The sequence below is a fragment of the Eptesicus fuscus genome, chromosome 10 (genome assembly GCF_027574615.1).
Source record: "Eptesicus fuscus isolate TK198812 chromosome 10, DD_ASM_mEF_20220401, whole genome shotgun sequence".
Taxonomy (NCBI): domain Eukaryota; kingdom Metazoa; phylum Chordata; class Mammalia; order Chiroptera; family Vespertilionidae; genus Eptesicus; species Eptesicus fuscus.
This window is the reverse complement of record NC_072482.1, coordinates 678571-689897: the sequence shown is the minus strand read 5'-3', so window position 1 is coordinate 689897 and position 11327 is coordinate 678571.

Sequence of the window (11327 nt, the reverse complement as noted above, 5' to 3'; positions counted from 1 at the left end):
ACACTCATGCTTTACCTTTTTATTTCTCTTCTAAATACATACATGCAAAATGTGTCATTTGTTAGAAATGAGGCATGTATACCAATTAAAAGGCCCATTAATCTGCCCTGGCCGGTTTGGCTCAGTGGATAGAGCATCAGCCTGTAGACTGAGGGGACCCAGGTTCAATTCCAGTCAAGGGCATGTGCCTTGATTGTGGGCACATCCCCAGTGGGGGTTGTGCAGGAGGCAGCTGATAGATGTTTCTCTCTCATCGATGTTTCTAACTCTATCCTTCTCCCTTCCTCTCTGGAAAAAAACACAACATATATATATATATATATATATATATATATATATTTAAAAAAAATAAAAGGCCCATTAATTCACATTTGAATCCTGGTAGACAAATTACTAGCATATTCTTGAATATTTAAATTTATTTTGTTGATTGATGTGGATTGCTCTCTAAAGTGCTCTATTAATCTAATCTTTTGTTTATGGAATCCTATCTAATAGAAGAGTAATATGCAAATTAACCATCACTCCACAACACCCACCAGCCAATCAGGAGTGAGTATGCAAATTAACCCTAAGCAAGATAGCTACGGCCATGGAGTGAGCAGGAGGCTTGGGTTTCCCTGGCAATGGAGGAAGCCAAGCTTCCTACACACCCTGGCAGGCTTAGGCCTCCACTCAAGGCTACAAAGTTTCAATTATAGAAGATAAATAAATCCCAACAAAAATGGCTGCCACCATGGAGCAAGCAGGAGACTTGGCTCTGCTAAAGGCTACAAAGTTTCAATTATAGAAGATAAATAAATCCCAGATACCAGGGCCTCCGCTTGGGCCGCCAGGGGTGTGTGGCCGGCCTGCAAACCACCACAGGCCCCTCACCCAGGCCACCCAACGCCTCAAGGGAATGCCCACCCTGATCTGGGACACCCTTCAGGGCAAACCAGCTGGCCCCCACCCGTGCAACAGGCCTCTATCCTATCTAATAAAAGGGTAATATGCAAATTGTCACTCCAACACACAAGATGGATACCCCTATGTGGTCAAAGATCCTGCCCCCAATGTGGACACAAGATGGCCAGCAAGGGAGGGCAGTTGGGAGGGACCAGGCCTGCAAGGGAGGACAGTTGTGGGTTATCAGGCCAGCAGGGGAGGGCAGTTTGGAGGGACCAGGCCTGCAAGGGAGGGCAGTTGGGGGCGATCAAGCCTGCAGGGAAGGGCACTTAGGGGTGACCAGGTCAGCAGAGGAGGGAAGTTGGGGGCGACCAGGCCTGCAGGGAAGGGCAGTTGCGGGGGACCCAGGCCTGCAGGAGAGAGCAGTTGGGGGGGACCAGGCCTGCATGGGAGGGCAGTTAGGGGCAAACAGGATGGCAGGGGAGTGGTTAGGGGGTAATCAGGCAGGCAGGCAGAAGCAGTTAGGGCCAATCAGGAAGGCAGGCAGGCAGCAGTTGGGAGCCAGCAGTCTTGGATTGTGAGAGGGATGTCTGACTGCCCATTTAGGCGATTCCAGGATCGGGCCTAAACAGGCAGTCGGACATCCCTCGAGGGGTCCCAGATTGGAGAGGGTGCAGGCTGGGCTGAGGGACACCCCCTCCCCCACCATGCATGAATTTTGTGCACCGGGCCTCTAGTAATTTCATAATTCTCAAAATGCCTTTTATCCTTTCTTGGAAAGAATTTTTGTATAAGATTTCTGAAACTTTTTAAGGTGATCATTGTATAATTAAAAACTAATAGTTATTAAATAAGGAACATTTCCATCTGAACAATATATTAATGCTTTCAGGTTATTGTTGCTTTAATGAGTTTTATGAGCATCATACTTCCAAAATAAACTGGAAAAGATAAATAAGTTTCAGCATAAAAGACCCTTGCAAAATAATAAAAGTGTTTCCTGTACTAACGTACCACCTTAGTGTAGAAATGTGCCTGTAAGAGTTATTCAACAAATTCTTTTGAAACTTTGAATTTTTTATATTCATGTCTTCAAAGTTGTCTTTTATGAATTACAGCTGCACATGTGGTAACACATATCTGCAATACTATTGCAAAAGACAGCCCCGTCCCATTGCTCTCCCACAGGCAGTTCATCCTTGCAGCAGACTATGTTGGTGCTGACCTTCATTTTTTCCAGGTGACATGAGTTTGGGGCCTTACCCTCTGCTTCCACTTGGGAGGGTAGATGGAGCTCGGTTCCTGTCACCACAGACACCCCACCCTTCATCACAGACGTGCTCAGTAGGCTCTTCATTATGTCTAAAAACCACACCTGTACAAACTTTGTCTTCCTGGAGTCAGTTGTCTTGTCCCTTCTTTGCTTGCCTCCCACCCATTGTCACCAGGTGTGCAATCTGGAGATGTGTGTCCTCAGGTGCCCTGAACACTTGGTCCCCTTGATGCATCGCCTTCAGCCTCACCACGCATCTGCAGCTTCGCGGCTCTCCATTCACTCTCTGGTCGGGAGTCCTGGGTTGATTCTCTTTCTTTCTTTCTTTTTTTTTTTTGTATTTTTTATTTTTAAATAAATCTTTATTATTCAGGTTATTACAGATGTTCCTCTTTTTTTCCCCCCATAGCTGCCCTCCACCTGATTCCCCACCCCACCCCATGCCCTTACCCCCCCACCACTGTCTTCATCCATAGGTGTATGGTTTTTGTCCAATCTCTTCCCGCACCCCCTCACACCCCTTTCCCCCTGAGAATTGTCAGTCCACTCCCTTTCTATGTCCCTGATTCTATTATATCCATCAGTTTATTCTGTTCATCAGATTTTTTATTCACTTGATTTTTAGATTCACTTGATAGATATGTATTTGTTGTTCATAATTTTTATCTTTACTTTTTTCTTCTTTTTCTTCTTTTTAAAGAATGCCTTTCAGCATTTCATATAATACTGGTTTGGTGGTGATGAACTCCTTTAGCTTTTTCTTATCTGTGAAGCTCTTTATCTGACCTTCAATTCTAAATGATAGCTTTGCTGGGTAGAGTAATCTTGGTTGTAGGTTCTTGCTGTTCATCACTTTGAATATTTCTTGCCACTCCCGTCTGGCCTGCATAGTTTCTGTTGAGAAATCAGCTGACAGTCATATGGGTACTCCCTTGTAGGTAACTTTTTCTCTTGCTGCTTTCAAGATTCTCTCTTTGTCTTTTGCCCTTGGCATTTTAATTATGATGTGTCTTGGTGTGGTCCTCTTTGAATTCCTCTTGTTTGGGGTTCTGTGCGCTTCCTGGACTTGTAAGTCTATTTCTTTCACCAGGTGGGGGAAATTTTCGGTCATTATTTCTTCTAATAGGTTTTCAGTATCTTGCTCTCTCTCTTCTTCTGGCACCCCAATAATTTGGATGTTGGTACGCTTAAAGTTGTCCCAGAGGCTCCTTACACTATCTTCATATGTTTGGATTCTTTTTTTTGTTTGTTTTTCTGGTTGGATGTTTTTTGTTTCCTCATATTTTAGATTTTTGGTTTGATTCTTGGGGTCCTTTGATCTACTGTTGAATTCCTGTATATTCTTTATTTCAAACAGTGTATGCTTAATTTCTGACTGGTTCTTTTCCATTTTTTTGGCATTCTCATTAAGATTTTTAAAGGTCTCACTAAGTTCCTCAGAGGTTTTTAGAAGATTCTTGAGTAACCTTTTAAATGTGGTTTTGAACTCTATGTCCAGTTGTTTTCTTTCCTCCATTTCTTTCATTTGTGATCCACTTCTTTTTCTCTGCATTTTGGCTGCTTCCCTGAGTTGATGGAGTGGCTTTGTGTGCTAGGTGACCTATAGGGCCCAGTGGCTCAGCCTCCCCTATCACCTGAGGTAGACACTCTTGGTGCACCCCTTTATGAGCTGAGTGCAAAGTCTTGTTGTAGTTAAGCCTTGATTGCTGTTGGTATACTGAGAGGAATTGACCTCCAGGCCAATTGCCATGAGGACTCGCTGTGTCTATAATGGAAGAACTGCTGCACTGGAGACACGCTTATGGGGTAGGACTTGTTTCAGTGGGGCTTTGGTGCTCACTGAGTCTGCTTCTTGAATATGTCACTTATGGATGTGAGGAGTTGAAATTTGGTGTTGTCTCACACTGACCACTAGGTACACTGGCTTCTGGTTCTCCAATGTAGTGCAGGTCAACTACTGTCTGAGGCCACCCAGCAGGAGCTACAGCGAGATCTGCAGATTTCTCCTCTTTGCTTGGAGGTTTTGGAGCTGTCTGACCAGAGCTGCAGTTTGTTAGGTTAAGCTGCGACAGGGCAGGCCATTTATATGCAAAAGCCACTGCACAGGGCTTGGGTGGGTTTGTAAATTGTGCGGGGCGGGGTCTCAGGGAGTCACTAGGGCATGGCAAACACCGATGGCTGCCAGTCAGCCGTCTCTGCATCTCTGAGTTTCCGCGTCCCTGCGTCCCACACCCCAGCGCAGTAAACAATGATTCCTACACACACCTCTGCAAGAAAGCCACCCTCACTTTCCGACCCGATGGGAGACAGTCCAGCTTCTCCCCGTAGGAGTCTGGTTCCCCAGAGTCACCAGAAACGAGTTCAGAGTAATCGGGAGCCTATGTCTCCCTTTGGGTTGAAAAAAAAACAGTGCACCCAGTCGCCTGCTGCCAGCCAGATTCGTGCAATTCGCCTGCCTCCTGTACCTCAGCTTTTCTGTGCTTGTGCATGTCTCAATGCTCTTTTCTCTTTCCTTCTAGTTGTAGAACTTCTACTCAGCCAGATTTCCCATGGTTCTGGATGATAGACGTTTTGTCTTTTGTAGTTTTGGTGTGGTTGTGAGAGGCAGCACGTACAGGTGTATACCTTATGCTGCCATCTTGGTTTTTTCCTGATTCTATTTTTTTACCCCATGTTTTCCCTCTTTTCTTTAAAATTTTTATTATTTTTATTTTATGTAAACTTTTTATTGTTGAGACTTCCAGATGTCTCCCATTTCCTCCCCCTTTACCCACCTCTTCCAGCCCCTGTCCTGCCTTGGTCCTCCACACTATTGTCTGTGTCCATGTGCTATGTAAAAAATATATTATTACTAGAGGCCCAGTGCACAAAATTGTGCATTGGTAGGGTCCCTAGGCCTAACCTGTGATCAGGGCCATCTTCTGCCCGTTTGCCAGTCCCCAGTTCTGCCCCGCTGCCAACACCCACCCCGATTACCCGTTTGCCATCTGGCAATGTATTGGAGCCTGCGGGCCAGGGGGAGGGACCAAGAGGTCTGCTTTCTGCCTGCTCGCCAGTCCCAGTCCTGCCCTGCTGCCACCCACCCTGGTTCCCCGTGGTTCCCCATTGGCCAACAATCGGAGCCTGTGGGCTGGGGGGAGGGACCGAGAGGTGGTCAGTGCACCTCCTAGTGACTGGCTGATTGGTCATTCTGGTCATTACACCATTATGGTCGCTGGCCCTTTATTATATAAGATTGATTTTTAGAGAGAGAGGAAGGGAGAGGGAGAGAAATATTCATGAGAGAGAAATATAGATTGGTACCTACTGCACACATCTTACTGGGGATCAAGCCCACAACCTGTACCCTGATTGGGAGTTGAACTGGTGACTTCTTGGTACATGAGACTACGCTCAACCAACTGACCCACACTGGCCAGGCAATGCATACATGTTCTGACATTTGTCAGTCTTCCATGTGGCCATACCTCTGGTTCTATTTTCTCAGTTTATTTTGTTCATTAGATTCCACATTTAGTGAAATCATATAGTATTTGTCTATCTCTGAATGCCTTATTTTACTTAGCATAATACTCTCCAGATCCATCCATACTGTCTCAAAGGGTATGAACTCCTTCCTACTTTATGGCGCATAGTATTCTGTTGTGTAAATGTACCACAGCTTTTTTATTCACTCATCTATGGATGGGCACTTGGGCTGTTTCCAGATCTCGACTATTATAAATATATGAAACATAGGAGTTCATATATTATTTCTGACTGCTGTTTTGGGATTCTTAGGATATAGTCTCAGAAGCAGGATCGCTGGATCAAAATGCAGTTCATTTTTTATTTATTGAGGAAACTCCATACTGTTTTCCTCAGTGGCTGCACCAGCCTGCATTCCCACCAACAGTGCACAAGGGCTCCCTTTCTCCACATCCTCCCCAGCACTTGTTTGTTGATTTGTTGATGGCAGCCAGTCTGGCAGGTGTGAAGTCATGCCTCATTGTAGTTCTAATTAGCATTTCTCTAATGATTAGTGACTGGGCATTTTTTTCATATGTCTATGGGCCATCTGTATATCCTCTTTGGAAAAGTGTCTATTCAGGGCCTTTACCCATATTTTTTAAAATTAATAAATCTTTATTGTTCATATTATTACAGTTGTTCCTCTTTTTTCCCCCCCATTGCTCCCCTCCACCTGGTTCCCATCCCACCCTCTTCCCTTACCTCCCCTCAAACTGTCCTCATCCATAGGTGTACGATTTTTGTCCAGTCTCTTCCCGCACCCCCACACCCCTTTATCCCTGAGAGTTGTCAGTCCACTCCCTTTCTATGCTCCTGAAACTCCATACTTTACCCATTTTTTTTAAAAAAAATTATTGTTGAAAGTATTATATATGTCCCCTTTTCCCCCCGCATTGACCCCTTCCAGCCTGCACCCTTTTTATTGGTGTGTGAAAAAGCCCATCGCAGGCTCTCACCACCCCACTGTCCATGTCCATGAGAGATGCATATTGCATACAAGGTCTTTGGTAATTCCCTCCCTTCCACCTACCTTCCCTCTGAGATTCCACACTCTGTTCCAGGCTTCAATGCCTCTGGAGCCACTCCATCAGTTTATTTTGTTCCTTAGATTCCACATATGAGTGAGATCATGTGATACTTGTCTTTCTCTGACTGGCTTATTTCACTTAACATGATACCCCCCAGGTCCCTCCATGCTGTCTCAAAGGGTGAGAGATTCTTCTTTTTTACTGCTGCATAGTATTCCGTGGTATAAATGTCCCACAGCTTTTTATCCACTCATTTACTGATGGGCACGTGGGCTGTTTCTAGATCTTTACTATTGTAAATTGTGCTGCTGTGAACATAGGAGTGCATATATCCTTTCTGATTGGTGTTTCTAGTTTCTTGGGACATATTCCTAGAAGTGGGATCACTGGGTTAAATGGCAGTTCCACATTTAATTTTTTGAGGAAACTCCATACTGTTCTCCATAGTGGCTGCACCAGTCTGCATTCCCACCAGCAGTGCACTAGGGTTCCCTTTTCTTGGCATCCTCGCCAGCACTTGTCATTCGTTGATTTGTTGATAGTAGCCATTCTGACAGGTGTGAGGTGATATCTTATTGTCATTTTAATTTGCATCTCTCTGATGATTAGTGACTTTGAGCATTTTTTCATATGTATCTTGGCCTTCTGTATGTCCACTTTGGAGAAGTATCTATTTAGGTCCTTTGCCCATTTTTAATTGGATTGTTTGTCCTTTTTTAAGTTGTATGAGTTCCTTATATATTTTGGATATTAAACCCTTTATCAGATGTATCATTGCCAAATATGTCCTCCCATGCAGTGGGCTCCATTTTCATTTTGTTGATGGTTTCTTTTGCTGTGTAGAAGCTTTTTATTTTGATGTAGTCCCATTTGTTCCCCCCCCCCTTAGTTTCATTTGCCCCAGGATATGTATCCATAAACATATTGCTATGAGAGATGTCAGAGATTTTGCTGCCTCTGGTTTCTTCTAGGATTTTTATGGTTTCTCGATTTACACTTAAGTTTTTTATCCATTTTGAGTTTATTCTTGTGTATGGTGTAAGTTGATGGTCTAGTTTCATTTTTTTTTTTTTACATTTATCTGTCCAATTTTCCCAACACCATTTATTGAAGAGACTGTCTTGACTCCATTGTATGCTCTTACCTCCTTTGTCAAATACTAATTAGGTGTAATTGCTTGGGTCGATTTCTGAGTTCTCTATTCTGTTCCATTGATCTATATACCTGTTCTTGTGCCAGTACCAGGCTGTTTTGATTACAGTGGATTTGTAGTATAATTTGATATCTGGTATTGTGATTCCTCCAACTTTTTTCTTCGTCTTCAAGATTGCTGCAGCTTTTCAGGGTCTTTTTCAGCTCCATATAATTTTTTGGAGTATTTGTTCTAGACCTGTGAAATATGCTGTTGGTATTTTAATAGGGATTGCATTGAATCTGTAGATAGCCTTGGGTAGTATGTATATATTAATGATGTTAATTCTACCAACCCATGAACACTGTATATTCTTCCACTAGTTTATATCTTTATATCTTTTTTCAACATCCTATAGTATTCTGAGTATAAGTCTTTTGCCTCCTTGGTTTATTCCTCGGTATCTTAAAATTTTGTTGTTGTAATGGTAAATGAAATTGTTTAGTTTCTCTTTCTGAGAATTCATTATTGGTGTATAAAAAAGCCATCGATGCCCTAGCTCGTTTGGCTCTGTAGATAGAGCGTTGGCCTGTGGACTGAAGGGTCCAGGGTTTCATTCCAGCCAAGGGCACATGCCTGGGTTGTAGGCTTAATCTCCAGTAGGGAGCATGCAGGAGGCAGCCGATCAATGATTCTTTCTCATCCTGGATGTTTCAATCTCCCTCTCCCTTCCTCTCTGAAATCAATAAAAAAAAAATTAGAAAAAGTAAATATAAATAAATAAATAAATAATAAAAAAGCCATCAATTTTAGAGTGTTGGATTTTGTATCCTGCTACATTGTCAAATTCATTTATGAAACCTAGTAGTTTTTTAGTGGATCTTTATGGTTTTCTATGTACAATATTGTGTCATTTGTGAATAATGAGAGTTTTACTTCCTCCTTTTCAATTTGGATGCCTTTTATTTCTTCTTGTCTGATTGCTGTGGTTAGTACTTTCAGTGCTATGTTGAACAGGAGTGTTGAAAGTGGACATCCCTGTCTTGTTCCTGTTCTTAGGGGAAATGGTTTTAGTTTTTGCCCATTGAGTATGATGTGGCTGTAGGTTTGTCATATATGGCCTTTACCATGTTGAGATATGCTCCCTCTATTCCCACTTTGCTGAGAGTTTTTATCAAAAATGGGTGTTGGATTTTGTAGAATGCTTTTTCTGCATCTATTGATATGATTCTGTGATTTTTGTCTCTGAATTTCTTTATGTGATGTATCATGTTTATTGATTTGCGAATATTGTACCATTCTTGAACCCCTGAAATAAATCCCACTTGGTCACAGTGTAAGATATTTTTAATATATTGCTGGATTAGATTTGCTAATATTATGTTGAGGATTTTAGCATCTATGTTCATCAGGGATATTGGCCTGTAATTTTCTTTCTTTGTAGTGTCTTTATCTGGGTTTGGGATTAGGAAAATGTTGGCCTCATAAAAAGAGCTTAGTAGTGTTCATTTCTCTTGAGGTTTTTTGGAATTGTTTGAGAAGTATAGGTGGTTAGTTCTTCTTTGAATGTTTAGTAAAACTCCCCTGTGAAGCCATCTGGACCTAGGCTTTTGTTTGCTGGGAGATTTTTGAATACTGCTTCTATTTCCTCAGTTGTTATTGGCCTATTCTGGTTTTAAGATTCTTCCTGATTCAGTTTTGGGAGATTGTATTTTTCTAGGAATTTGTCCATTTTATCCACATTGTCCAGATTGTTGTCCATAGTATTTCATTACAATCCTTTGTATTTCTGTGGTGTCAATGGTTACTTCTCCACTTTCGTTTTTTATCTTATTTGGTTCCTCTCTCTTTTTGTCTTGATGAGCCTGGCTAATGGTTCATCTATCTTGTTTATCATTTCAAAGAACCAGCTCTTGGTTTCATTGATTTTTTTGTATTGTTATTTTAGTCTCTATGCCATTTATTTCTGCTCTGATCTTTATTATTTCATTCCTTCTACTTACTCTGGGCTTTTCTTGTTATTCTCTTTCTAATTCTTTAAGTTGTAGGGTTAAATAGTTTATTGCTGATTTTTCTTGTTTTTTTTTTGAGGTAGGCCTGTAGTGCTATGAACTTCCCTCTCAGGACTGCTTTTGCTGTCTCCCATATATTTGGGGTTGTTGTATCTTCATTTTCATTTGTTTCCAGAAAGTCTTTGATTTCTTTCTTGATCTCATTGGTAACCCATTCATTGTTTAATAACATGCAATTTAGCCTCCATGAGTTTGAATGTTTTGGGGTGTTTTTACTGTGGTTGATTTCTAATTTCATTCCACTGTGATCTGAGAAGATGGTTGATATGATTTCAATTTTCTTGAACATGTAGAGACTTGTTTTGTGTTCTATCTTTGTGAAGGACCTATGTTCACTTGAAAAGACTGTATAGCCCTGACCGGTTTGGCTCAGTGGATAGAGCGTTGGCCTGCGGACTGAAGGGTCCTGGGTTCGATTCCGGTCGGTGCATGTACCTTGGTTGTGGGCACATCCCCAGTAGGGTGTGTGCAGGAGGCAGCTGATCGATGTTTCTCTCTCATCGATGTTTCTAACTCTCTATCCCTCTTCTTTCCTCTCTGTAAAAAAATCAATAAAACATATTTTTTTTTTTAAAAGGAAAAGACTATATTCTGCAGCTTTGGGGTGAAATGTACTATAAATGTCAATGAAATCCATCTGATCCAGTGTGTCTTTTACAGTCACTGTCCTCGTTAATTTTTTGTCTGGAAGATCTATCCAGCGAAGTCAAGTGAAGTGTTAAAGTCTATGACTGTATTGTGTTGATCTCTTCCTTAACGTCCTCTAGAAGTTTTTTTTTGTTTGTTTGTTTTGTTAAAATATATATTTTATTGATTTTTTACAGAGAAGAAGGGAGAGGGATAGAGAGCTAGAAACATCGATGAGAGAGAAACATCGATCAACTGCCTCCTGCACACCCCCTACCAGGGATGTGCCCACAGCCAATGTACATGCCCTTGACCGGAATCGAACCTGGGACCTTTCAGTCCGCAGACCGACGCTCTATCCATTGAGCCAAACCGGTTTCGGCTCCTCTAGAAGTTTTTAAAAAGATATTTAGGTGCTCCTATATTTGGTGCATATATGTTTTTCAGGGTTATATCCTCTTGGGTCAATCCCTTTAGTATTTTGTAGTTATCTTTGTTGTCTTTTGTAATGGCCTTCATTTTGAAGTCTATTTTGTCAGACATTAGTATTGCTACTCCAGTGTTATTGTGGTTTTTTTTTTCTTTTCCATTTGCATGGAAATATTTTTCCATCCCTTCACTCTCCTCTTGTGTAAGTCTTTTGTGCTGAGATTGGTCTCTTGTAGACAGCATATATTTGGGTCATGTTTTTATATCCATTCAGCTGCCCTGGGTCTTTTGATTAGAGTAGTTAATCCATTTACATTTAAGGTTATTATTGATAGGTACCTAAATTGCTATTTTAATTCTGTATGCCT